This window comes from Somniosus microcephalus, chromosome 4 (assembly GCF_052327205.1).
Source record: "Somniosus microcephalus isolate GS21.2 chromosome 4, FLI_Smic_1.0, whole genome shotgun sequence".
NCBI lineage: Eukaryota > Metazoa > Chordata > Chondrichthyes > Squaliformes > Somniosidae > Somniosus > Somniosus microcephalus.
Window position 1 is genome coordinate 137,558,600 of NC_140990.1, and position 25,247 is coordinate 137,583,846.

Here is a 25,247-nt window from a genome sequence, read left to right on the forward strand (position 1 = left end):
AGGCCATTGGTGGAGTTTAATGGGCTGCTTGTGTCAATGGGCCACAGGAGGCGATTGTTTAACAGAAGGGAAGCGATTCTGGTCACCATATTATAAAAGGGATATAGAGGCACTGGAGAGGGTGCAGAGAAGATCTACAAGGATGATACCAGAAATGAGAGGGTATACCTGTCAGGAAAGGATGGACAGGCTGGGTCTCCTTTCTCTTGAAAAAAGAAGGCTGAGTGGTGACCTAATAGAGGTCTTTAAAATTATGAACGGTTTTGATAGAGTAGATACAGAGAGAGTGTTTCCACTTGTGGGGAAGAGCATAACTAGAGGCCATCAATATAAGATAGTCACCAAGAAATCAAATAGGGAATTCAGGAGAAACTTCTTTACCCAGAGAGTGGTGAGATTGTGGAACCCGCTACCACAGGGAGTGGTTGAAGCGAATAGTATAGATACATTTAAGGGGCAGTTAGACAAGCGTATGAGGGAGAAGGGAATAGAGGGTTATGCTGATAGTTTGATGGGGAAATATGGGAGGAGGCTCGAGTGGAGCATAAATGCCAGCATGGACTGGTTGGGCCGAATGGCCTGTTTCTGTGCCGTATATCCTGTGTAATCCTGTGTAGTCACAGCAAACAGACAGTTTACAGACTGTCCAAAGTCAACTCTAACCCCCACCTTCTCTCTCTCACTATTCATGGACACTGCTACAGTAATTGCTCCTCTGACCTTTCCTCTCTTGTCCCTCCTACACCCCTAATACACGGCCCGACACAATCTCCCTCCCCCTACATCCTCACTGTGCTGGAATCCACACCAGTCTCCCCATCTGCTCCTTGTTCTCTCCCTGGATCCTAAAACTACTGAACTCAGTCTTCCCTCCTGAAGTCTACAGGCTCTAAAACTGAAGCTTGGTGTCCCTCAGTCCCGACTCCTCCCCTTCTCTCCTCCTCTTTTCCCCCTTGGTTGTGTCCACACTCTGGGCCTTGGGCCTTGCCCGGGGATTCACAGTATGAACAGATGGGATGTGTTTGGAGACAGGGTGTCCCCGCTCTCCTCCTCTTTTCCCCCTTGGTTGTGTTCCACACTCTGGGCCTTGGGCCTTGCCCGGGGATTCTCAGTATGAACAGGTGGGGTGTGTTTGGAGACAGGGTGTCCCCGCTCTCCTCCTCTTTTCCCCCTTGGTTGTGTTCCACACTCTGGGCCTTGGGCCTTGCCCGGGGATTCTCAGTATGAACAGGTGGGATGTGTTTGGAGACAGGGTGTCCCCCGATCTCCTCCTTTAAAGGGACAAGGAGACGACCAACTGGGCTGAATGGCCCGGTTTTATGACATCACTGCAATGCCTAGCAACCAACCTCCCTGAGCACTGCTCATTATGGGCTGGCAGTGTTTGATGGGACAGGGTAGAGGGAGCTTTACTCTGTATCTAACCCGTGCTGCACCTGCCTGTTGTATGAACGCATTAAAGCATAGAATCATGCAGACAGGCTTATAACTGCGATGTTCACTTTATTGTGTAAAATGGCTCACTGCTGTTTTCCCGGGTAATTCCCATAATGTAATGCACATTACATTACCGTATTGTGGTAAACCACTGTTGTTAGTATTGTTGTTCACTGTTAGTACTGTTGTTCACTCTTGCATATTGTTGTACTTGTCTGTGCATGCCTCAGCTGACTCCGCCCCTGGCTCCACCCTCATGGCTGGGTATAAAGGTCGCTGCTCAGAAGCCTCCAGCCCTTTTGGATACCAGGCAACCACAAGAGGCATGCTCTGTTCTTTGGTAATAAAAGCCTGTTTATTACTTTCTCAATCTCCAGTCTTTTGTAGCAATTGATAGTGCATCAATTTTATTACCAAAGTTAAATGTTGGCTGCGGATGCTGATCAACCGATGGCGCAAAACGCTGAGCAGCAGGCGCTGCTGCGAGCCCTCAGACCAACATGCCTGGACCTAGACCCCCAAGAAGCGGGTTCGTCGACTAAATTCGCACAATGGCTGCGTTGCTTTGAGGCGTATCTGGAAGCCTCGACCGTGACTCTTGATGAAAATAAACTGAAAATCCTGGCCTCGAAGGTGAGCCACCAAGTCTATACTTTAATCCAAGATGCGACGACCTACGCGGCGGCTATCGACCTACTGAAAGGGCAGTATGCACGCCCGGTTAACACGGTCTATGCCAGGCACCTTTTAAGATCTCGCAGACAGCAGCCCGGGGAATCGGTGGAAGCCTTCCTACGGGCACTGCGGGTACTCGGACGCGGCTGCGACTGCAAGGAAGTATCGGCCGCGGCACATGCGGAGGGATTGATACGAGACGCTTTCGTTGCGGGTCTAAGGTCCGACTACTCCCGGCAGAGGCTGCTGGAGAAGGGTGAAATAGACCTGACAAAGGCAGTGTCCCTCGCGCTCTCGCTCGACGCGGCCCACAGAAATATGGACGCTTTCTCCCCTCATCGCCCCGCGCCGTGGACGCCGCAATCTTGGGCCATGGGACCGCCACCTCCGACTGCTGCAGCGATGTCCAAGGCACAAAAATGCTATTTTTGTGGCCAAGCTAAACACCCTAGAGCACGCTGCCCCGCGAAGAATGCTACCTGCTCCGGCTGCGGGAAGAAAGGTCACTACGTTAGCGCCTGCAAAGGGAAGACCGCTAACGCCAGCAGCGCTGCGTGCGAACCGTGGGCGCAGCCATCTTGTCCGCCATCTTGGGCTCCCCCAGCCGCGTGGGGATCGGGACCGTGGGCGCCGCCATTTTGTCCGCCATCTTGGACGCCTCCGACTTCAACCACGGGGGAGCCGGACTCAACCACCGCCTCATCTGACGACCACATCGACTCGCTCGACCATACGCTGGCCTCCGTGACGCTGGACCAATCTCTCCCTCATCAACTGTCCAGGTCCATGATGGATATTACGGTAAACGGCCACGCCACTACCTGCCTTTTTGACAGCGGGAGCACGGAGAGCTTTATCCACCCCGACACGGTGCGCAGTTACTCTCTCCCGGTCCTGCCGACGCGCCATCGGATCTCTTTGGCTTCCAAAGCCCAGTCAGCGGACGTCGGTGGCTACTGTGTAGTGACCCTTTCAGTAAGGGGCACAGAATACAAACATTTTAAACTTCTGGTCCTGCCCCATCTCTGCGCTGCCGTTCTACTGGGGTTGGATTTTCAGTGCCACCTTAAGAGTGTCACATTAGCGTATGACGGACCCCTCCCCCCACTCACAGTCTGCAGCCAGCAGCTTTTAAATCGCCCGCCGTGCACCATTTGCAGCCTCTCCACCCTTAAAGTCCCCCCCCCCTCCTTGTTCGCTAACCTCACCCGCGACTGTAAGCCCATTGCTACCAAAAGCAGGCGTTACAGTGTTGGGGATAGGAGCTTCATTAAATCCGAGGTAGCGAGACTCCTGAAGGAAGGGATTATTGAAAGTAGCACCAGCCCATGGCGAGCACAAGTGGTGGTAGTGAAGACTGGCGAAAAACAGCGCCTAGTTATTGACTACAGCCAGACGATCAATCGCTACACCCAACTAGATGCATACCCACTCCCCCGCATATCTGACATGGTCAATCAGATAGCACAATACCGGGTGTTCTCGACGATTGATCTGAAGTCGGCATACCACCAGCTCCCCATCAGGGCTGAGGACCGCCAGTACACAGCTTTTGAAGCTGACGGTCGGCTCTATCACTTTCTCAGAGTTCCCTTCGGCGTCACCAACGGAGTTTCTGTCTTCCAACGGGAGATGGACCGGATGGTTGACCAGAACGCGCTCCAGGCCACTTTCCCATATCTAGACAACGTCACCATCTGCGGCCACGACCAGCAGGACCACGACGTTAATCTAGAGAAATTCCTCCGGACGGCCCAGCGGCTGAATCTCACATACAACAAAGACAAATGTATGTTTCGTACTACGCGCCTCGCTATTCTTGGCTGCGTAGTGGAGAACGGAGTCATCGGCCCAGACCCCGATAGAATGCGCCCCCTTATGGAGCTCCCCCTCCCCCACTGCCAGAAAGCACTGAAGAGATGCCTGGGGTTTTTCTCTTACTATGCTCAGTGGGTGCCCAACTATGCGGATAAAGCCCGACCCCTCATCAAGTCCGCCTCCTTCCCCCTGACAGCAGAGGCCTGTGCAGCCTTCACTCTCATAAAAGGAGACATTGCGAAGGCCACAATGCACGCTGTGGATGAGTCCCTTCCTTTTCAAGTGGAGAGCGACGCATCCGACTTTGCCCTAGCTGCAACCCTTAACCAGGCGGGGAGACCCGTGGCCTTTTTCTCAAGGACCCTCCAGGGCCCCGAGATTCGACACTCCTCTGTCGAAAAGGAGGCCCAGGCCATTGTGGAAGCCGTGCGACATTGGCGGCATTACCTGGCCGGAAAACGATTTACCCTGCTCACTGACCAGCGTTCAGTGGCTTTTATGTTTCATAATAAGCAGCGGGGCAAAATCAAGAATGACAAGATCTTAAGGTGGAGAATCGAACTCTCCACCTACAATTACGATATCTTGTACCGGCCCGGGAAACTCAATGAGCCCCCAGATGCCCTATCACGTGGTACGTGCGCCAACGCGCAGGTTGATAGGCTACAGACCCTCCACAATGACCTCTGCCACCCGGGGGTCACCAGGTTCTTCCATTTTATCAAATCCCGTAACCTGCCCTACTCCATCGAGGAGGTCAGGACCATGACCAGGAACTGCCAGATCTGTGCCGAGTGCAAGCCGCATTTTTATAGGCCAGACAGAGCGGGCCTGATCAAAGCCACGCGCCCCTTCGAGCGGCTGAGCATCGATTTTAAAGGGCCCCTCCCCTCCTCTGACCGCAATGTGTACTTCCTCAATATAATTGATGAGTACTCCCGTTTCCCGTTTGCCATCCCTTGCTCGGACATGACCAGTACCACGGTCATTAAATGTCTGAATGACCTCTTCGCCTTGTTCGGTTTCCCTAGCTATATCCATAGCGACAGGGGCTCATCTTTTATGAGCGACGAACTTCGGCAGTACCTGCTCGCGAGAGGCATTGCTACAAGCAGGACCACCAGCTACAACCCCCGGGGTAACGGCCAGGTGGAAAGGGAGAATGCGACAGTCTGGAAGGCAGTCCTTTTAAACTTAAAATCTAAGGGCCTTCCGACCTCCCGCTGGCAGGAGGTCCTCCCTGCGGCGCTCCATTCCATTCGGTCGCTGCTCTGTACACCCACCAATGCCACTCCTCACGAGAGAATGTTCTCCTTCCCCAGGAAGTCCACGTCGGGGATTTCGCTACCAACATGGCTGACTTCTCCAGGTCCCGTCCTACTGCGGAAGCACGTGAGGACCCATAAGGCGGACCCCCTGGTCGAGAGGGTGAGCCTCCTCCACGCCAACCCGCAGTATGCTTACGTGGTGTACCCGGACGGGCGGGAGGACACAGTCTCCATTCGAGACCTCGCACCTGCAGGTGCTCCTGAAACACCCTCTTCGCCACCCACCGCTACTCCTGCCTACCCCCAGGACACAGTCCCCGCACGAGACCTCGCACCTTCGGGTGCCTCTGAGAGACCACCATCGCTACCTCCCATTACCCATGCTCTGACCCCTGTAGACGGCATGCAGCAGCCCCAGGGTCCGCCACCTGCTACACCTCCTCTGAACGAGACACCGGGTTCACCATTGGATGCTGCACCATCACCGCCGCTGCTGCGACGCTCAGGACGGCTTACAAGGCCTCCTGATAGACTTCAGTACACGAATTTTTAGTGCACTTCACCCCGCCGGACTCAATTCTAAACAAGGGGTGAATGTGGTAAACCACTGTTGTTAGTATTGTTGTTCACTGTTAGTACTGTTGTTCACTCTTGCATATTGTTGTACTTGTCTGTGCATGCCTCAGCTGACTCCGCCCCTGGCTCCACCCTCATGGCTGGGTATAAAGGTCGCTGCTCAGAAGCCTCCAGCCCTTTTGGATACCAGGCAACCACAAGAGGCATGCTCTGTTCTTTGGTAATAAAAGCCTGTTTATTACTTTCTCAATCTCCAGTCTTTTGTAGCAATTGATAGTGCATCACGTATTTACTGGTGTCAAATTCGCACATTACATTACTGTATTGACCGGTGTGAAACTCGCAATCAATACACGACATCCCCCTTTTCCTTGGAAACAAACTTGCAGTTTACAAACAGTTGCTTACAATAACACTGCATAACTTACTTGGTTTATAAACTTTTTACAAACTTGTGTCTTACCACACAACTAAATAATTCCCAGGTTTAAACATTTAACATCACCCATGCAGTTCTCGCACAGTTTATGTTGTGACATAATCAGACAGTCTTTGGGGTTTTCTTTTAACCCTTTGAGGTCTGGTTGTCTTGGGTATGTCTGACATGTTGGTGTCAGTGGGTATTGCCTGTTTCACAGTGGTATGTGTGTCAGGGTCTACTATACTGTCATCAGTCCCTTGTGTTTCCTCCTGCTCATGGAGTGTCTCCTTTGGTCCATTGGTTCTGTATTTCTTCACAAACGTAGTGTTTCTCGAGTAGCGTGCTCCGTCTGGAGATTCTACTACTACTTGACTCCCTGTTTAACTCAAAACTTTGTGGGGTGTGGCATTAAAAGGAGTGGTGAACTTGTCCACTTTGTCCTGCTGTACCAGCACCGTGTCGCCAACTTCCACCTCTGAGTATTGTGCTCTCCGCTGTTCATCTGCGTACAGTTTGGACTTGCCTTTTTGTTCTGCATCCCGGTCATGTACTTCCATGTCTGCGCGCGACTCTGTGATGTCTGGCAGCTTTCTTCTCATTTTCCATTTACAGAGCAGCTCTGCCGGGCTCTTTCCTGCCGTGACATGGTCAATGCTCCTGTACACAGTCACATATTTTCTAAGTTAACGTTTCCAATCTAGTCCTTCTGACTGAGCAATTCTGATTCTTTTCATCAGCGATGCATTCTGGCGCTCGACTTCTCCGTTAGCCTGAGCCCATTTTGCTGTCGTTTTCAGGTGCTTGATCCTGTTGTTTTCACTGTATTCTTTGAATATTTCAGATCTGAATTGGGGACCATTATCAGATTTGCAGGTGATTGGCAAACCATGACGGCTGAAGATTGACTCTAAACTATCAATAACCTTCTCTGTTGTTGTGGAGGTCATGATGTCGTATTCATAGTAGCGACTATAATAATCAACTACCACAAGAATGGAGTGGTTGGATGGCAAGGGTCCCAGTAAGTCTATAGCTACATCCTGCCAGGGACCCTCCGGTAATGGTGTTGGTCTCAACGGTTCAGGTGGGTCGGGTCTGGCTACCATCTGACAGCCGTGGCACGCTTTACAGTGTTTTTCAGCTGCCTTGTCCATGCCAGGCCACCAAACCTTTGTTCTGAGATGTTGCTTTGTTCCAACTATTCCCAAGTGTCCTTCATGTGCTAACACCAGGGCTCGTGCATGTAACACTGTGGGTAGCACAATGCGTGTTCCCCGAAGAGCTAGGTACCCCACTACGCAAAGCTTGTTTGCAATTGCTGCATAAGCTTTACAGTTCTCAAAATGTCCATTTGTGATTGACTTCCGTACCTCAATCAGCTCTGGGTCGGTAGCAGAGGCTTCCTCCACCTCTCTAGTAGTGAGTGCTTTTGGTGTCGCACTCACAGCTACAAATCTCACGTATTCATCTGAGTCATGAGAATGTCTCTCCTGTTTTGCTGTCTCCGCCAGCAATCGTGACAGTGGGTCTGCAATGTTTTGCTTGCCTGGAATGTGTATCACCTTAAAATCGTACGGCTGTAATCTAAGCACACATCTCTCTATACGGGCACAGGGTTTAGAGTGTGGGCTGTATATCACTTGTAATGGCTTATGATCAGTTACCAAGTTAAATTTTCGGCCATACACATATGGATGCAGCCTCTCACAAGCACATAAAAGAGCTAAGGCCTCTCTCTCTGTTTGAGAGTATTTCCTCTCACAGTCTGTTAAACTACGACTTACATAGCATATTGGCACCTCTTGTCCCTGTTGGTCCTGAACTAGTACTGCGCCTAAACCTACAGGACTGGCATCTGCTATTACCTTGGTTGGTGCGTCCTTATCAAAATATGCTAAAGTGCCGGCTCTGGCCAACTCTTCCTTGAGTGCACTGAATGACTGTCTCTGTTGTGATCCAAATTTAAATAGTGTGTCTTTTCTCGTCAGGCATTGCAGTAGCTCTGTTAGCGTTGCAAACTGCGGGATGAATCTGCTACTGTACCCAACGAGTCCCAAGAAACTCCTCACCTCTGTAGCATTCTCTTGTTCCCGAGCTTCTGCCACCGATAGCACTATCTCTGCTGTTGGTCCGATGCCCTTTTCAGACAACAGGATTCCCATGAAAATCAATCGGTCCATGTTGAATTGGCACTTCTCTGAGTTTAGTGTCAGTCCACTTTCCATTAGTCTGGTCATGACAGCGTGCAGGCATCTGTCGTGCGTTTCCTGCTCGTGTGCATGCACGATAGTGTCGTCTGAGATGTTTTCAACACCCTCTATTCCAGCTAAGGCATTAGCTTTCTCGTGCTGATATTGCTCACTAGCTGAAGATACACCGAATATCAGCCTCTTGTACCTGTATACACCGTTATGTACTGCAAACGTTGTGATTTCTCGTGACTCAGGGGTCAGTTCTAGCTGGTGATAACCCCATTTCAGGTCTAGCTTACTAAACACCATCGAGCCGTTCATACCTTGGCGTATCTCATCAACAGTGGGGATTGGATATCGTTCCCTCACTATTGCCTGGTTTGCTCGTCTCATGTCTAGGCATAACCTTACATCCTTATCCGCTTTTGGTACAATAACCACAGGATTTACCCATGGGGTGGGACCAGTTACAGGTTCGATAATGTCCATGTCCCTCAATTGTTTTATTTTGGCCTCAACTGCCCCCCCTTAAGTTGAATGGTATACGCCTGAGTGGCTGGGCCACAGGCTTCACTTGTGGGTCAATATACAAACTGATCTGTTTTGTGTTCAGCCTTCCTACTCCCTGGAACACCTTTAGATACCACTGTTCTAGTAGCTGTCTTACATCTACCACAGCAGAGACATCTGCGCCTATTTTTTAAAACTCCCAGTTTCATGGCTGTCTCCCTAGCAACGGCTCTCCATGGCCTTTAACCACAATGAACTCCACCTGCTCAGTTCTCTTACCTATTGTAATCCCACATGTGAATACACCTTTAACTGACAGTGGTCGGCTAGAAGCATAAGAGAATAACTTTCTCTCTTAGGGACATGTGACTGACACTTAATGTGTTCTGACTTTAATCCTTCCCATGTATTCTCATCTATCACATTACTAGTTGCACCCGAATCAATTAACATTCTCAGGTTTACTCCCCCCACACAAAAGGTAAGTCTCTCTGTCCCGTTATTTCCAATAACAGCAAATGCAAAGTCATTTTGTTCCTCTACATTGTTCACACTGTGTTTCTTTGTACCCTTTGTGCGGCATACTTTGGAGAAATGATCCTTTCCCTTGCACTTATGACACATTTGACCGCGTGCTGGGCATTTTGGATTTCTGCCCATGTGGTCTGTGTGTCCACATCTGTAACATTTCCTTTCGTTCCTATCGCAATTTCCCTTTGGTTTCTCTGTCGAGATTTTCGCATAATACCCTCTTTTCTGTGTAACACGACGAACAGTATCTGTCTCCACCTTCTCTGTACATGACATGGCTGAAATCTGCTCCTCGTCGTTTTCACATTGTGAGGCCAATTGTAATGTGTGGGCGAGCGTTAGACCTTGCCCTTCCTCTAGCAATTTCCTCCACACATAGGCTGACGTGCACCTACTCAGGATAGCGTCTCTTATTTGATTATCCGCACCCCCCAAAAGCACAGTCTTTAGCAGCCTGCCGCAAGCGAGTAGCAAATTGTTACACAGTCTCACCTGTCTTCTGGGACAACTTATGAAAAGTCTGTCCAGCAAATGTTGCGTTGACCTGGGGCACGAAGTTGTGATTCAAAGCACTAACCGCTGACGTGTAGTCTGCTGGCTCTCCTGTGTCAGGTAGAGTTGAAAAGATATCCTGGACATCTGGACCTGCTAGGTGTAGAAGTAGAGCTCTTCTCCTCTGCTTTGTGGCAGCTGTAGAGGCATCATCAATAATGAGTCCTTTGCCGTCGGCATAAAGCTCAAAAGATGTTAAACACCTCGTCCATCTTGGACCCAACGTGGTTGGCTCGGCGAAGCATGCAAAATTTTGAATGCTGGTCTTCTCCATCCTAGCCAACTAAAACTTGGGCAACTACCTATTTAAAATGATTCCATTCGTTATCCTCGTCGCCAATGGTGTATGAATGCATTAAAGCATAGAATCAGGCAGACAGGCTTATAACTGCGATGTTCACTTTATTGTGTAAAATGGCTGACTGCCGTTTTCCCGGGTAATTCCCATAATGCAATGCACATTACATTACCGTATTTATTGGTGTCAAACTCACACATTACGTTACCGTATTGACTGGTGTCAAACTCGCAATCAATACACGACACTGCCCTGGGAGTGTTTGATGGGATAGTGTAGAGGGAGCTTTACTTTGATCCTAACCCGTGCAGTACCTGCTCTAGGAGTGTTTGATGGGACAGTGTAGAGGGAGCTTTACTCTGTATCTAACCCATGCTGTACCTGCCCTGGGAGTGTTTGATGGGACAGTGTAGGGGGAGCTTTACTCTCCACCTAACCCGTGCTGTACCTGGCTGGAGAGTGTTTAAGGCAGACACTAGGTGCCCGGGACACCCCATTCCCCAGCACTGACATCCATCAGCTCTATGAGAACATTTAACCCAAAGATAAGAGAAACCCGTCAGTTTCTCCCCGACACAGATCCGGAGGGACAGTGAGTGTCCTCAACATTTTTGTACGGTGTGCTCGATAGTTCATCCTTGGGTCTGAGCCTTATAGTGCTGATTTTAATTTGATGCACTCTAGTTCCTGACTCACCGACTGGTGGAAATGGTTTTTCCTCAATCGCCTGATCAAATTTTGAACGCCTCCCACAGATCTCCAATTACCCTTGTTCGAATGAAAAGAGCCCCAGTTTCTCGAATCTCTCCTGATAACTAAAGCCTCTCTTCCCTGGTGTCATCTCAGTGAATCTCTGCACCCTCTCCACGACCTTGACATCCTTCCTGGTGTAAGATGCCCCAAAACTTAACCCAATATTCCACTTCCCCTTCTCCCAATCTATTACCATTCAGATAATAATCTGCCTTCCTGTTTTTGCCACCAAAGTGGATAACCTCACATTTATTCACATTACACTGCATCTGCCATGCTTCTGCCCAATCACCCAACCTGTCCAAATCATACTGGAGTTTCTCGGCATCCTCCTCACAGCACACATGCCCACCCAGCTTTGCGTCATCTGCAAACTTGGAGATATTACATCTAGTTCCCTTGTCTAGATCATTTATATATATATTGTGAATAGCTGGGGTCCTAGGACCGATCCCTGTGGTACCCCACTAGTCACTGTTTGTACAGGTTTACATGACCTCTGCCCTTTTGTACTCTACACCCCTATTTATAAATGTAAGAAGTCACACAACACCAGGTTATAATCCAACAGTTTTATTTGAAATCACAAGCTTTCGGAGCGCTGCTCCTTCGTCGGGTGAAGTGGAGAGATGCATAAAGACACAGCTTATATAGTCAGAGAATAATGCCAGATGATTACAGGTAATCTTTCTAACTGCCATTTATCACATCTCGGCAGAGAGATAATCACAGCAATCAAAGGTGTGAATGGTGTCCAAACAGGTTAGTCAGGAAAACATTATATCAAAGAACAATGAGGTGGGGTCACAAGGGGTCAAATGTTGCAGATGCTGGGGTCTGTATGAAAAACAAAAAACAGACAAAAAACCTTTTTTTTTGCTGGAAATCACAGCAGGTCCGGCCGCATCTGTGTAGAGAGAACAAGCCAATGACGACTTGAGTCTGGATGACCTACGTCAGGTGGGGTTACATGTAACGTGACATGAACCCAAGATCCCGGTTGAGGCCGTCCTCATGAGTGCAGAACTTGGCTATCAGTTTCTGCTCTACGATTTTGCGTTGTCGTGTGTCTCGAAGGCCGCCTTGGAGAATGCTTACCCCTATTTATAAAACCGAGGATCCCATGTGCTTTTTTAAACTACTTTATCAACTTGTCCTCCCACTTTTAAAGGTTTGTGTGTCTGAACTGCTTGTTTCCTACAATACAACATTGTCAGTGACTACACTTCAAAAGTACTTCATTGGCTGTGAAGCACATTGCGAGGTCCTGAGGTGGTGAAAGGTGCTATATAAATGCAAGTCTTTCTTTCTTGTAGGTTTTAGAGATATTAACATAACATGGCTAAAATACATTGCCATTAAAAGTCTGATATAATGTTTATTATGGGAGAGAGAAGTTTAGTCTGAGTTAGAAACTCAAACAGGCATTCAACTGCAGATGGGCGGCTATGGCAACACTGTTAAGACATTCCATTCACTGAATTGACATGTTGGAGTCTGTAATCAGATCAGGGGAAAAACAGGTTTTGTCTGTTACTAACCACAATTTATAAGCTTAAAGTGTGTAATAGAATAGATTAGATTCTAATGTGTGATGTTTATACCTATAACTGTGAAGCTGTAAAATAACATCATTAACAGCAGGCAGGGTAGTTTAGGGATAATGAGAACATTACTGAAGAAAAGTAACTGCTGGGAACCAGGGAAAGTGTCCGTGTAAATCACAGATTAGAGAAGTTCCAGCTGTCTTTCCCTCGCTTCCTGCCGAAACCCCGCAGAGAAGACAAAGAAGAGTCAGGTGCCAGAGATGGATCACTACAGGGTATAAAAGTGAGGGGATCCTGATGTAAGGGGGCAGTCGGGACTGGAGACACCGGAGATCAAGCTCAGGGCACCCGAGGTTTCATCCAGTGGCTGACCTCGTGTACGGGAGAGGACAGAAAATCTGCTCATCCTTTATTTCCTAATGAGGTATAAAAGTTGGTGACACGAGACTCTCAATTCTGCTAATTAATAAGACAAGGCATCAGCTAGAATCTTACACCCCAAAGTCTCTCTGCTCCTCTACTCCTTTTAAAGATTTACCATTTTATGTAGATTGCCTACTTTTTTCTTCGACCCAGAATGCATCACCTTATAATTCTCTGCGTTAAATTTCATCTGACATCTACCGGCCCCATTTACTAACCTGTGTATTCACACTGAAGTCACTTACAGTCCTCTTCACAGCTCCCCACAATCCCTATTTTGCTCTCATCTGGAGATTTTGATCTGGTGCCCCACATACCCAAGCCCAGATCATAGGATTACACAGGATATACAGCACAGAAACAGGCCATTCAGCCCAACCACTCAATGCCGGCATTTATGCTCCACTCGAGCCTCCTCCCGTCTTTCCTCATCTATCTCTATCAGAATAACCCTCTATTCCCTTTTCCCTCATAGGCTTGTCTAGCCTCCCCTTCAACCACTCCCTGTGGTAGCGAGTTCCATATTCTCACCACTCTCTGGGTAAAGAAGTTTCTCCTGAATTCCCTATTTGATTTCTTGGTGACTATCTTATATTGATGGCCTCTAGTTATGCTCTTCCCCACAAGTGGAAACACTCTCTCTGTATCCACTTTATCAACATTTTTCATAATTTTAAGGACCTATTAGGTCACCCTTCAGCCTTCTGTTTTCAAGAGAAAAGAGATCCAGCCTGTTCATCCTTTCCTGACAGGTATACCCTCTCATTTCTGGTATCATCCTTGTAAATCTTCTCTGCACCCTCTCCAGTGCCTCTATATCCTTTTTATAATATGGTGACCAGAATTGTATGCAGTGTTCCAAGTGTGGTCTTACCAAGGTTCGATACAAGTTTAGCATCACTTCACTACTTTTCAATTCTATCCCTCTAGAAATAAACCCTAGTGCTTGGTTTGCCTTTTTTATGGCCTTGCTAACTTGTGTCGCAACTTTTAGTGATTTGTGTATTTGTACTCCGAGATCCCTTTGCTCCTCTACCCCACCTAGACCCGCACCCTCCAAGTGATAAGTGACCTCCCTATTCTTCCTACCAAAATGTAATGGCCCGTATTTTCCGATCCCTACCTGTGTGTACGAGCTGTGTACACACCTGTAGGGACATCGGAAATGCCGGTTTCAGGCATGATAAGCGCATGCGCTGAAAACCGGCATTTTTGATCTATCAAGAATCCTCTTGACAGATCGGATGCCTGCCCCGGAAAAGGGCCTCTGCAGGGGGAGAGTTCTGCTTTCTGCAGAACCTCCGCCCACGGAAAACCCTTAAAAATCTTACGCCTGGTAAAAACATACGGCCTGCTTTTACCAGCATAAAGGTTGAAAAAAAGTTTAAAAAAACATTATTTTCACTCATTTATAATTAAAAATATTTTTAAAGAAGGTAAGTTTATTTTTAGCCCCGTAAAAAACTTTAATTATTTTTTTCAAAAAATTATATTTTTGTTTAAACTATTTAATTTAATGTCACTTTAACTCATTTTAAAAACGTGATTTTTAAAAAATTTATTTAATGTTTTATTGTCTTTTTGGGGTGATCTCCATTCATATATTTGATGGGTCTATCTGTCAGAAGTATGAAGGGAGATTCCCTTCTCCTATTGGCTGGCCTGGCCCACATGATCCCAGGGACGCATACGTGGGCCCTGCGCATTTCAACTGTGGAGAGGCCCAGGAGTGGAAGTGTCCGGACCTCGGGAGCCCTCGGGTAAGTTCACAGATTTTTTTTCGATAGGCGGCATCCGCACATAGGAAGCCTGCTATCAGAAATTACAGGCCAATACCGCACATTTATCTGTGCTGAACTTCATTTGTCAATTATTTGCCCATTCTGCAAGTTTATTAATGTCCTCCTGTAATTTGTTGCAATCCTCCTCAGTATTGATTAGCTCCCCCGCCCCCCCCGCCCCCAATTTAGTATCATCCGCAAATTTAGAAATTGTGTTTTTGATTCCGAAGTCTAAATCGTTAATGTAAATTTTGAACAGCAGTGGTCCCAGCACTGAACCTTGTGGAACACCACTACCCACCTTCTGCCACTGTGAATAGCTACCCTTTACTCCCACTCTCTGCTTTCTGTCCTGAAGCCAGCCAGCAATCCATTCTGCTACTTGTCCCCTGACTCCGCATTCTCTGATGGAGTACCTTATGGAAGGCCTTTTGAAAATCCAGATAAATTACATCTACTGCATTACCATTGTCTACTCTCTCTGTTACCTCTTAAAAACATTCAATAAGGTTGGTCAAGCAAGACTTTCCCTTTTGAAATCCATGTTGACTATTTATTATATTTTTGGTTTCTAGATGTTCTTCTATTTTCTCCTTACATAGGGATTCCATTATTTTTCCTGCCACCGATGTTACGCTGACGGCTCGATAGATCTTTCTCTATATTGAGAAAAGCAGTTGTAAAGTCTGTGTGTTCTAGTTGTAATTAATAACACACAGACTACAAGATTAAAGTTCAACAGGTCTTTACTGGTTGGAGGTCAGGACTATACTAAATACAATCTTACTACACAGTGCTTATATACCGGTGGTCACCACCGGTATTACGTATACAGCAGCCAGAGAAAGTAGTACATCTCTTAAGGTGGAACAGGCTTAAGTTCTCTTAAGGTGGAACAGGTTACATACACCACAATCCTCCCTTTTTAGCTTAATAGTCATATCCCCATTTAACATAACATCATAACATATATACATATATAACTTCAGGTATAAACAGTTCAAAGGTTCAGTCTCAGGAGGCCTTCTGATTCGGTCTGGATAACGCCTTTCAGTGGTCTCTGATTCTTGTTGCTGAGGTGACTCTTCTTGTTGGTTTCCTATGTATTGGACGTCATCATCAGGTACAGTCCCTGCCGAGGTAAATGCTTCAGGTTCATTAACGTCTTCCACAGTTGTCTCTGTCGCAACCATGGGTTCGACCCTTGCTCTTGATTCTACCAGTTGATCCGCATGGTGCCTTATCACATTGTTACCAATATCTACTGTGTACATCAGAGGTCCTTGTCTGGCCCGAATTGTTCCGGACTGCCATTTTTCGTTTCCATAGCCCCTTGCCAACACTGGTTGTCCTACTGCGAAACTTCGAGTGGACTTGTTATTAATATGCCGGAACTGTTTGTTTTCCACTTCCCTCCGCACATTTGGTTTTAACAAGTCCAACCTGGACCGCAACCTCCTGTTATAAAACATCATGGCAGGACTTTGGTTAGTCACTGCATGAGCAGCGTTTCGATACGCCATTAGGAAATTGTCCACCTTGTGCTGTAGCGGAATCTGATCATCGTTCATGGCCTTTATTGCCTTTTTGAATGTTTGGACAAATCTCTCGGCCAACCCGTTTGTCGCCGGATGATATGGGGCAGAGGTATAATGTTTCACCCCATTCTTCTTTATGAATTTTTGGAATTCTTCCGACACGAACTGTGGTCCGTTGTCCGAACAGATCTGTTCTGGCAATCCGTTCCTTGCGAATATTGTTCTTAACACCGCAATTGTCTTTTCTGAAGTAGTGGTATTCATCTTGATCACTTCTGGCCATTTGGAATGTGTGTCCACCGCAATTAGGAACATGGAGTCCATGAATGGACCAGCAAAGTCAATATGTATGCGTTGCCATGGGGCTGAAGGCCATTCCCATGGGTGTAGTGGTGCGATCGGAGGTGCATTTTGCACTGTTTGGCACCCCGCGCAGCTTTTCGTCAACTCCTCTATCTGTTGGTCAATACCCGGCCACCATACATAAGCCCTAGCAAGACTTTTCATCTTAACTCCCCCCAGATGACCTTCATGCAGTTCTTTTAGAACTCTTTCCCTTAACTTGGGAGGAATAATCACTCTTGTCCCGTACATTAAAGTACCATGGCAGACGGACAGCTGGTCTCGCCTTGCCGAGAATGCCGGTAACAGAGGATCACCACGTGTTGGCCATCCTTTCACTGTCACCTCGTAGACTCTGGACAGTGTCGGGTCGTTCCTGGTTTCTCTTTCAATACTTGCATTGGTGACTGGTAAACACTCGATGATGGTCGAATGAAATAACTCAACAGGGTCAACTTTCGTCGTTTCTTCTTCTTCAGGTAGTGGCATGCGCAACAGCCCATCAGCATTGCCATGCTGCTTTGTACCTTTGAATTCTATTTGATATTGATGTGCCCCTAGGAAAAGGGACCATCTCTGGAGACGCTGTGCTGTCATCACTGAAACACCCTTCTTAGGGTTAAAAATGGATACCAACGGCTGATGGTCTGTCAGAAGTGTGAATTTTTGGCCCTGCAGGTAATGATTAAACTTCTTCACTCCCCTATCGATCTGCGCATAGTTGCGCTCAGCGGAGGTCAATGATCTGGATGCAAACGCGACTGGCCTTTCTGTGCCATTTGGCAACTTGTGTGAGAGTACTGCCCCAATACCATATGGAGAAGCATCACAAGCCAACCGAATAGGCAGTGTCGGGTTGAAGTGAGCCAACACTTCCTCTGAGGTGATCAATTCTTTGCTTTTGCGAAATGCCTTCTTACAGTTTTTGCTCCATTCCCATGGTACCCCCTTCTGTAAAAGAGCGTTTAGCGGGTGCAGTACCGTGGATAGATTTGGTAGAAATTTATGGTAATAGTTAATCAATCCTAGAAACGACCTCAACTGAGAGACATTATCCGGAGCGGGAGCCTTTACAACTGCCTCTATCTTGTCAGGAGACTTATGAAGCCCCTCCCGGTCAATGACATGACCACAGTACGAGATCCGCTTCTGGAAGAACTCACATTTCTGCCGATTAACTCTAAGTCCATACTCTTTCAGTCTGTTGAGCACCAGTTCCAAGTTTGCGAGGTGTTCTTCATCACCATCACCTGTAATCAGAATATCATCCAGGTAACATTGTGTGCCTGGAATTCCCTGTAATACCTGCTCCATGGCCGTCTGCCAAATTGCTGGAGCCGATGCCACTCCAAAAACCAGCCTATTGTACCGGTACAACCCTCGATGCGTGTTGATCGTGAGGTATTGGCGTGACTCTTCTTCAACCTCCATCTGCAAGTACGCCTGCACCAGGTCTATCTTGGTGAAGTGTTTCCTGCCAGACAACAAAGCAAAAATATCCTCAATCCGCGGAAGTGGATACTGCACCGTGTGAAGCACCGGATTAACGGTGATTTTGAAATCTCCACAGATGCGAACCTTCCCTGGTTCTCCTGGCTTGTTGCTCGAAGGACGTTTCATAACGGGAACAATGGGCATAGCCCACTCACTCCAATCTACCTTAGACAGTACACCTGAACGTTCTAGCGCTTCCAGTTCCGCTTCTACAGTAGGTCGTATTGCATAGGGTACCGGTCTGGCTTTAAAAAATTTTGGGTGTGCATGTTCATCAATCTTGATGTTTGCCGTAATTCCTCTCAGTGTTCCCAGTCCCTGCTGGAACACCTCTTTCGCATCATCCAATATTCTGGACAATCGTTTAGGTTTGACATCTGTTTCCCCGGAATCTACCGTTAGTGCCTTCAAGGAGTGCCAGTCCATATTCATTTTCCTAATCCACTCCCGTCCCAGTAGTGGTGGACCGCCTTCAGGTAGCACATATAAGTTCATTACTTGGCTTTCTTCGCCCTTGTGGACCACCTTTACCTCTATCTTTCCGATGGGGTACACTCTTTGCCTCGTGTATGTTTTCAATATAATCTCCGTATCCCGTAGGGGAATATGTTGGAATAACCTTTTGTAATCTTTCTTATTCATGACCGTCAATGCCGATCCAGTGTCCAATTCCATCTTTACTTGGACTCCTGCTATCTGAAGGGTGACCCAAATTGTCTGGAGATCTGCATCCTTACCAACGTTGTGTACTCTTAAGCTACCCAGTTCATTACTGCTAGCGTCTGAATCTGACTTCTGTTCAGTCGAACTGTTCTTTGTCACCTTGTGTACCTTTATGTATTTTCCTTGCGGTGACTTTTTGTTGCTGGTCTTCTTTCCTGACCGGCATACTTTAGCTATGTGGCCAAGCCTGCCACACGTTCTGCATTCTTGGTTTTTAAACCAACACTGGTTCTGATCGTGCGTTGTCTTTCCGCAATGATAACATTTTACAGTACTCAAACCCAATTTATTTGTACTGAGTTCCGGTGACCGTAGCTGCATTACTGCCGTGCCTCTCGCTGCGGCTTCGTGTGCTGCTGCCATAGTGACCGCTTTCTCAAGCGTCAGCTCATTCTCCTCGAGCAATCGCTTTTGTGTATCTTCTTTTAATAAACCACACACAAACTTATCTCGTAGCGCCTCTGTCAGTCTCGTTCCAAATTGACAGTACTTTGCTAGCTTACGCAATTCCATTAAATATTCAGCATTGCTTTCATCCTTCAGCTGCATTCTGCTGTAAAATTTAAATCGTTCCGCTAGCATCAGCGGCGTGGGGTTTAGGTGATTTTTCAGGACAGTAACAATCTCCTCGAACGTCTTATCCGCCGGTTCATCTGGTGATAAAAGGTGTTTCAATTGCCCGTATGTCTTCGCACCCATTAAGTTTAATAATGTTGGTGCTTTCTCTTCATCTGGGATTTTATTTGCTTTACAATAATTTTGTATGCGTTCTACATACATAGCCCAATCTTCGATGTCGCTATCAAAGGTATTAATGTTCCTGTAGCGGTTTGTGTAGATCGCCACTAAATAAGAGAGTTTGACTTCGACGAACTATTAACAAGTTGTTTATTTACAGGAACAGGCTAATTACAGCAGATAAGATAGCAGGTAAGATGGCTGACTGTAGGAGCACCGTGGTATAGGTCTTGTCCCAGCGGGGACTCCACGAGGACTAACTAGAAGTTTCCCAGCTCAACTGCCAGCAGGTTCCGAGCTCAACTGCCAGCAGGTTCCGAGCTCAACTGCCAGCAGGTTCCGAGCTCTACTGTTGGAAGGTTCCGAGCTCTGACATCATGACGTCATGACGCAGAGTACAGGAGAGAAGCCTGAGTATAGTAACAGACACATACAGTAAGGTAAGTTAAAGGGAATTATGTATCTCAATGTAAGGGACAACCAGTGGTACCGCCACATAGGCCCCCCCAGAATTCGCTTTAACGAAAGTCCAAGGATGAGATGGTCTGACGCTGGTGGTCTCGGCGCTCGTGCTGTCTCGGCTTGGCGAGCGAGTTCAGAAGATGCTGCTCGTGAGGGGATCCGTACGCGCGTCGTGGTGAATAAAGTGTATCCGTCAGGCGAAGGACCGTGGAGATGTGTGAAACAGCAGGCCTTGTCAGAGTGATGGGCAGGTTGGGCGGACGCGGGCGATGTCTCCGTTGGCTGGTGAGCGAAACCTTCGGGAGGCTGGAACGCACGGAACGGTGCATGCCATAGTGCTACGACGATAACACAACGGAGGGTGAAGAGTTGCTACGTTGATCAGTGATCGGTGAGGCCAGCAACTTTCACGTGGCTGATCGCGGCCGCAGGATGCCCGTTGGGCCCGTCCTCGATGTGTGCAGCTTCAGTAGACGTTTGCGTTTGTTAAAGGGAAAACTGGAGAAAGGGCGGCAACGGTCCAGGTTGTTGTTGCTTTCAGGAGGGTTTAACTCTGCCTGGAGGGCAGCAACACGTGTAACAGTTGTAGATTTAGGAGAAAACAGCCGGGAGGGTGGCACGCTTTTTGTTCACGCCGAATCGTGTAGTAGGTAACACAACCAGCAGGCTGAAGGGCTGGTGCGTCATTGGTGGGGAAAGAGTCATCGGTGTTCACGAGGGATGGGTTCTCGTGGTTCGCGAGGGATGGGTCCTCGTGCGCGAGGAGTGCGTCCTCGTGTTTTGCAGGGGTGAGTCCTCGTGGTATCCCCGCAGGGCGCGCTCCAATTTTGTGGGCCCAAACATGCTGTACCCCGCGCTTGGAGAGATGTATACTTGCTGTTGCTTTGGATGTAGAGGCGGACGATCCTTGTGGCGGTAGAAGAGTCGAATACGGAGACCGTGAGCACGTGCATGGTCTGTGCCGCATCGATGTTCTCGGCGAACAGGGCTTCTTCCTTCATAAAGCACGAGGGAGACCGTGGCTCCCTGGATTGCGGTAGCGACAGCAGAACGGCTGATGCTTCCATAGCGTGCTTCGTTTGTGAAAGACGTTCACAAACCCACCAATTGTAGCGCTGGTGGATGACGGTTGCCGTTGGTCGTGCTCTACCTCTGTGACATCGTTCATGAAAAACGGGCTCACCTCCAAGCTGCGCTTCCTTTGTGAAGACGTTCGCAAAGACGGGGTCGCTTTTGGTGGAATCGGTGTTAGGCGGTTGTTGTTCCGTGGTTGTTCGTCGGTTGTGCGTTGGTCGTCTTGAGTGAAGACGAGGTTCAGGCACGCGTTGCCACCGTGAAAATCGTTCACGGATACGGGTTCACCAATTGTAGCGTTGGAATTGATGAGCTCCCGTACTCACGTCGTGGGGTCACCAATGTAGCGGTTTGTGTAGATCGCCACTAAATAAGAGAGTTTGACTTCGACGAACTATTAACAAGTTGTTTATTTACAGGAACAGGCTAATTACAGCAGGTAAGATAGCAGGTAAGATGGCTGACTGTAGGAGCACCGTGGTATAGGTCTTGTCACAGCGGGGACTCCACGAGGACTAACTAGAAGTTTCCCAGCTCAACTGCCAGCAGGTTCCGAGCTCAACTGCCAGCAGGTTCTGAGCTCTACTGTTGGAAGGTTCCGAGCTCTGACGTCATGACGCAGAGTACAGGAGAGAAGCCTGAGTATAGTAACAGACACATACAGTAAGGTAAGTTAAAGGGAATTATGTATCTCAATGTAAGGGACAACCAGTGGTACCGCCACATACCCATGTTTAGGCATCGTTGCAATTTAATTTATTTTAATTTTTATCCAAGATGGCGGCTTCCGCGCTCTTGTCTTCGTCCTCCGCCTACAAAATGGCGGTTTTCCCGCGCTTGGCGGTCTTCACCCGTCCCCCGACGCTGTCTCTGCTTCACCGCGGCTCTCGTGCCTTCAGTTGCCCCCAGACGCTGCGCCTTTTTAGCCCGAATGCGGCCCGGCCCTTATCACCAGCCGCGATCGATGTCCCCGCGCTGCGCCTTTCGGCCCGAATGCGGCCCGGCCCTTATCTCCGGTCGCGATCGATCTCACCACCCTTATTCCTCCGTCTTCCCTCCCCGTCTGTACAGCCAACGCGGCCGACTTTCTGGTCGCGTCGCTGCCCGGCTTACCCACTACCGAGGTAGAAAGAAGATAGCTGACAGCCGCTGATGGAGGCTTCGAGTTCAGGATGTCTTCTGCACTCTGATTTCTCGATGTCTGCCGTGCGACGTGTCTTCCAGCAGGGTGATGAGGGTGGAAGCCTCTCTTCAACGTCCATTCTGTGGACGAAGCCGCCGTGAATATAACTGCCGCAGGGTAAGAATCTGACTCGTCGCCACTGTAAAGTCTGTGTGTTCTAGTTGTAATTAATAACACACAGACCACAAGATTAAAGTTCAACAGGTCTTTACTGGTTGGAGGTCAGGACTATACTAAATACAATCTTACTACACAGTGCTTATATACCGGTGGTCACCACCGGTATTACGTATACAGCAGCCAGAGAAAGTAGTACATCTCTTAAGGTGGAACAGGCTTAAGTTCTCTTAAGGTGGAACAGGTTACATACACCACAGCAGTGGTCCCAACACTGACCCTGGGGGACACCACTGTGTACATCCCTCCAGTCTGAAGAACATCCATTAACCACTACTCTCTGTTTTCTGCCCTTTACCCAACTTCCTATCCACGCTGCCCCACTCCCTTTTAATACCGTCAGCCTTAATTTGATCAACAAGCCTCCTGTCCGGCACCTTATCAAACACCTTCCGACAATCCATCTACACAACATTGACTGCATTTCCTTTCTCACTACACTGTGTTATTTCCTGAAATAATCCCTGCTGTCTGTCCTGAGTGAATCCATTTCACTGCCAAATGTTGCAATGTTTGCTCCACCCCACAGGGTTCCATCTGTTCAAAGCCACAACAGAAAGGTCCAGATTTCTCCTGGAGTTTGAGAGAAATCAGCTTCAACAATGAGGCAGAGTTTCAGCCAATGAGGGAGATCCGGGCTCAGCCCCGCCCACTGGGTGCCGCAAGTCCCGCCCCTCACACACTGCGATTGGTTGGAGGACCAGCCGCTGGCTCGGTTCTCCAGCCCCGCCCTACTCTTCCTATTGGTCCGGAGCACCCGTCAATCACCCGGGTAGTGTGAGCTGAGCATGCGCGGACCTTGGCAGCAGACGCTGATACATCAGGTGAGAGAGCTCAGGGAGCAGGTTAATAAACCCCGGGGGAGGCTGCGAGATTCTCAGCAGCTCAGCTCTGCTCGGGTGCTGTGTGAAAGGGCTGCCCCACACCCCGGCTGCTCACGGGGAATGCCAGTGCGGAGGGCCCAGTGCAGAAGGCCCAGGGTGGAAGACCCGGAGGAGAGTGTCCTCGGCGGGAGGCCCAGCACGGACGACCGCAGGCGGGGGGGGAAGGAATAATGAATGTCTTGATGGCTGGGTCCTGTGAGTGATAACAGCAAGAAGAAGGAAATTTGAGTTGTCGTTTTCTCCTTTTACGTGATTTGAGAAAGTGGTCGGCTTCTTTTCTGTGGAAAAGTTGAAGACTGTGGACAAGGATCATGACATTATATGGTTAGATAACATCAAGTGAAAACGAGGAGTTATTAGAGTTCCAATAGGACTGGCATAGAACTGGTATTTACTTGTTTTGTTGAAGAAGTTTCGGGTTTCTGGTTAAAAGTAGTTTACTTGAAGTTTTAATTGATTTCTGATATGGTTATGGGACTTTGTATATTGTGGTGTTATTTAGTGTTAAAGCCTTCCTCAATGTATGAATGATCGAACGAACGCTCAAGTGAATGCACGCATGCTGACACAAATAATACACATGCACGCATACAGAATGAAACTTACGTTCGACCGAATGAAGGGCCTTCGCTCCCCAGGATGAAAGTGGGCATCCTATTGGGTGAGTGTGAGGCCTGTCTGGATGGATGAATGAATGCATGCAGGTAGACAAATGACACGAAGACATGCACAATGGAAGTTACGCTTGAATGAATGAACGAAGGAATAAATGACTGAATGATTGAGCGATGCCAGTAGGACTGATGTATACGGGTTCTTTCTTTTCTTGGTTTATTAAATAGTGGCAGTTTGTACTGTAAACATTATTGATTTACTTGTAAATATTTATTATTGTATTTATATTGTTGACCATAAAGCTGTTTTCAAAAATAAACCCCGGGGGGACGCGGGCTGCTCACACCCCGAGTGGGGCCCCAGGCCCGGCCTGGAGAAAACACTCAACATTATCCACCTCCTCACAACTACCCGCCAGTTTAAGACACAAAATCCGGGACAACCAGGAAGTGCTGGGAAATCCCCAGCGAGTCAGGGAGCGTCTGTAAATGGAGGAGAAATGGGCACTGGTCAGGGAGCATCTGTAAATGGAGGAGAAATGGAGACGTGTCAGGGAGCGTCTGTAAATAGAGGAGAAATGGAGACTGGTCAGGGAGCATCTGTCAATGAAGGAGAAATGGAGACTGGTCAGGCTGCTCACGCAGCGAGTGCAGCCCCAAGCCTGGCCCGGAGAAAACACTCAACATTATCCACCTCCTCACAACTACCCGCCAGTTTAAGAGACAAACTCTGGGACAACCAGGAAGTGCTGGGCCATCTCCAGCGAGCCAGGAGGCGTCTGTAAATGGAGGAGAAGTGGGCACTGGTCAGGGAGCGTCTGTAAATGGAGGAGAAATGGAGACTGGTCAGGGAGCGTCTGTCAATGAAGGAGAAATGGGGACTGGTAAGGGAGCATCTGTAAATGAAGGAGTAATGGAAACTGGTCAGGGAGCGTCTGTAAATGAAGGAGAAATGGAGACTGGTCAGGGAGCGTCTGTAAATGAAGGAGACATGGAGACTGGTCAGGGAGCGTCTGTAAATGAAGGAGAAATGGGGTCTGGTCAGGGAGCATCTGTCAATGAAGGAGAAATGGAGACTCATCAGGGAGCATCTGCCTATGAAGGAGAAATGGTGAGTGGTCAGGGAGCGTCTGTAAATAGAGGAGAAATGGAGACTGGTCAGGGGGCGTGGAGAAATGGGGACTGGTAAGGGAGCATCTGTAAATGAAGGAGTAATGGAAACTGGTCAGGGAGCGT

General features: G+C 48.2%; 1 protein-coding gene across 1 annotated transcript in view; it reads left to right on the plus strand.

The window, feature by feature from the left end:
* The first annotated feature begins 23,271 nt into the window (after positions 1 to 23,271).
* Positions 23,272 to 25,247, plus strand: part of LOC147119832 (uncharacterized) — a 430,344-nt gene continuing 428,368 nt past the window's right edge. Inside the window, exon 1 of the mRNA XM_085985279.1 lies at positions 23,272 to 23,337. The gene's annotated coding sequence lies outside the window, so the exon portion shown is untranslated. The remainder of the gene's footprint in view (positions 23,338 to 25,247) is intronic.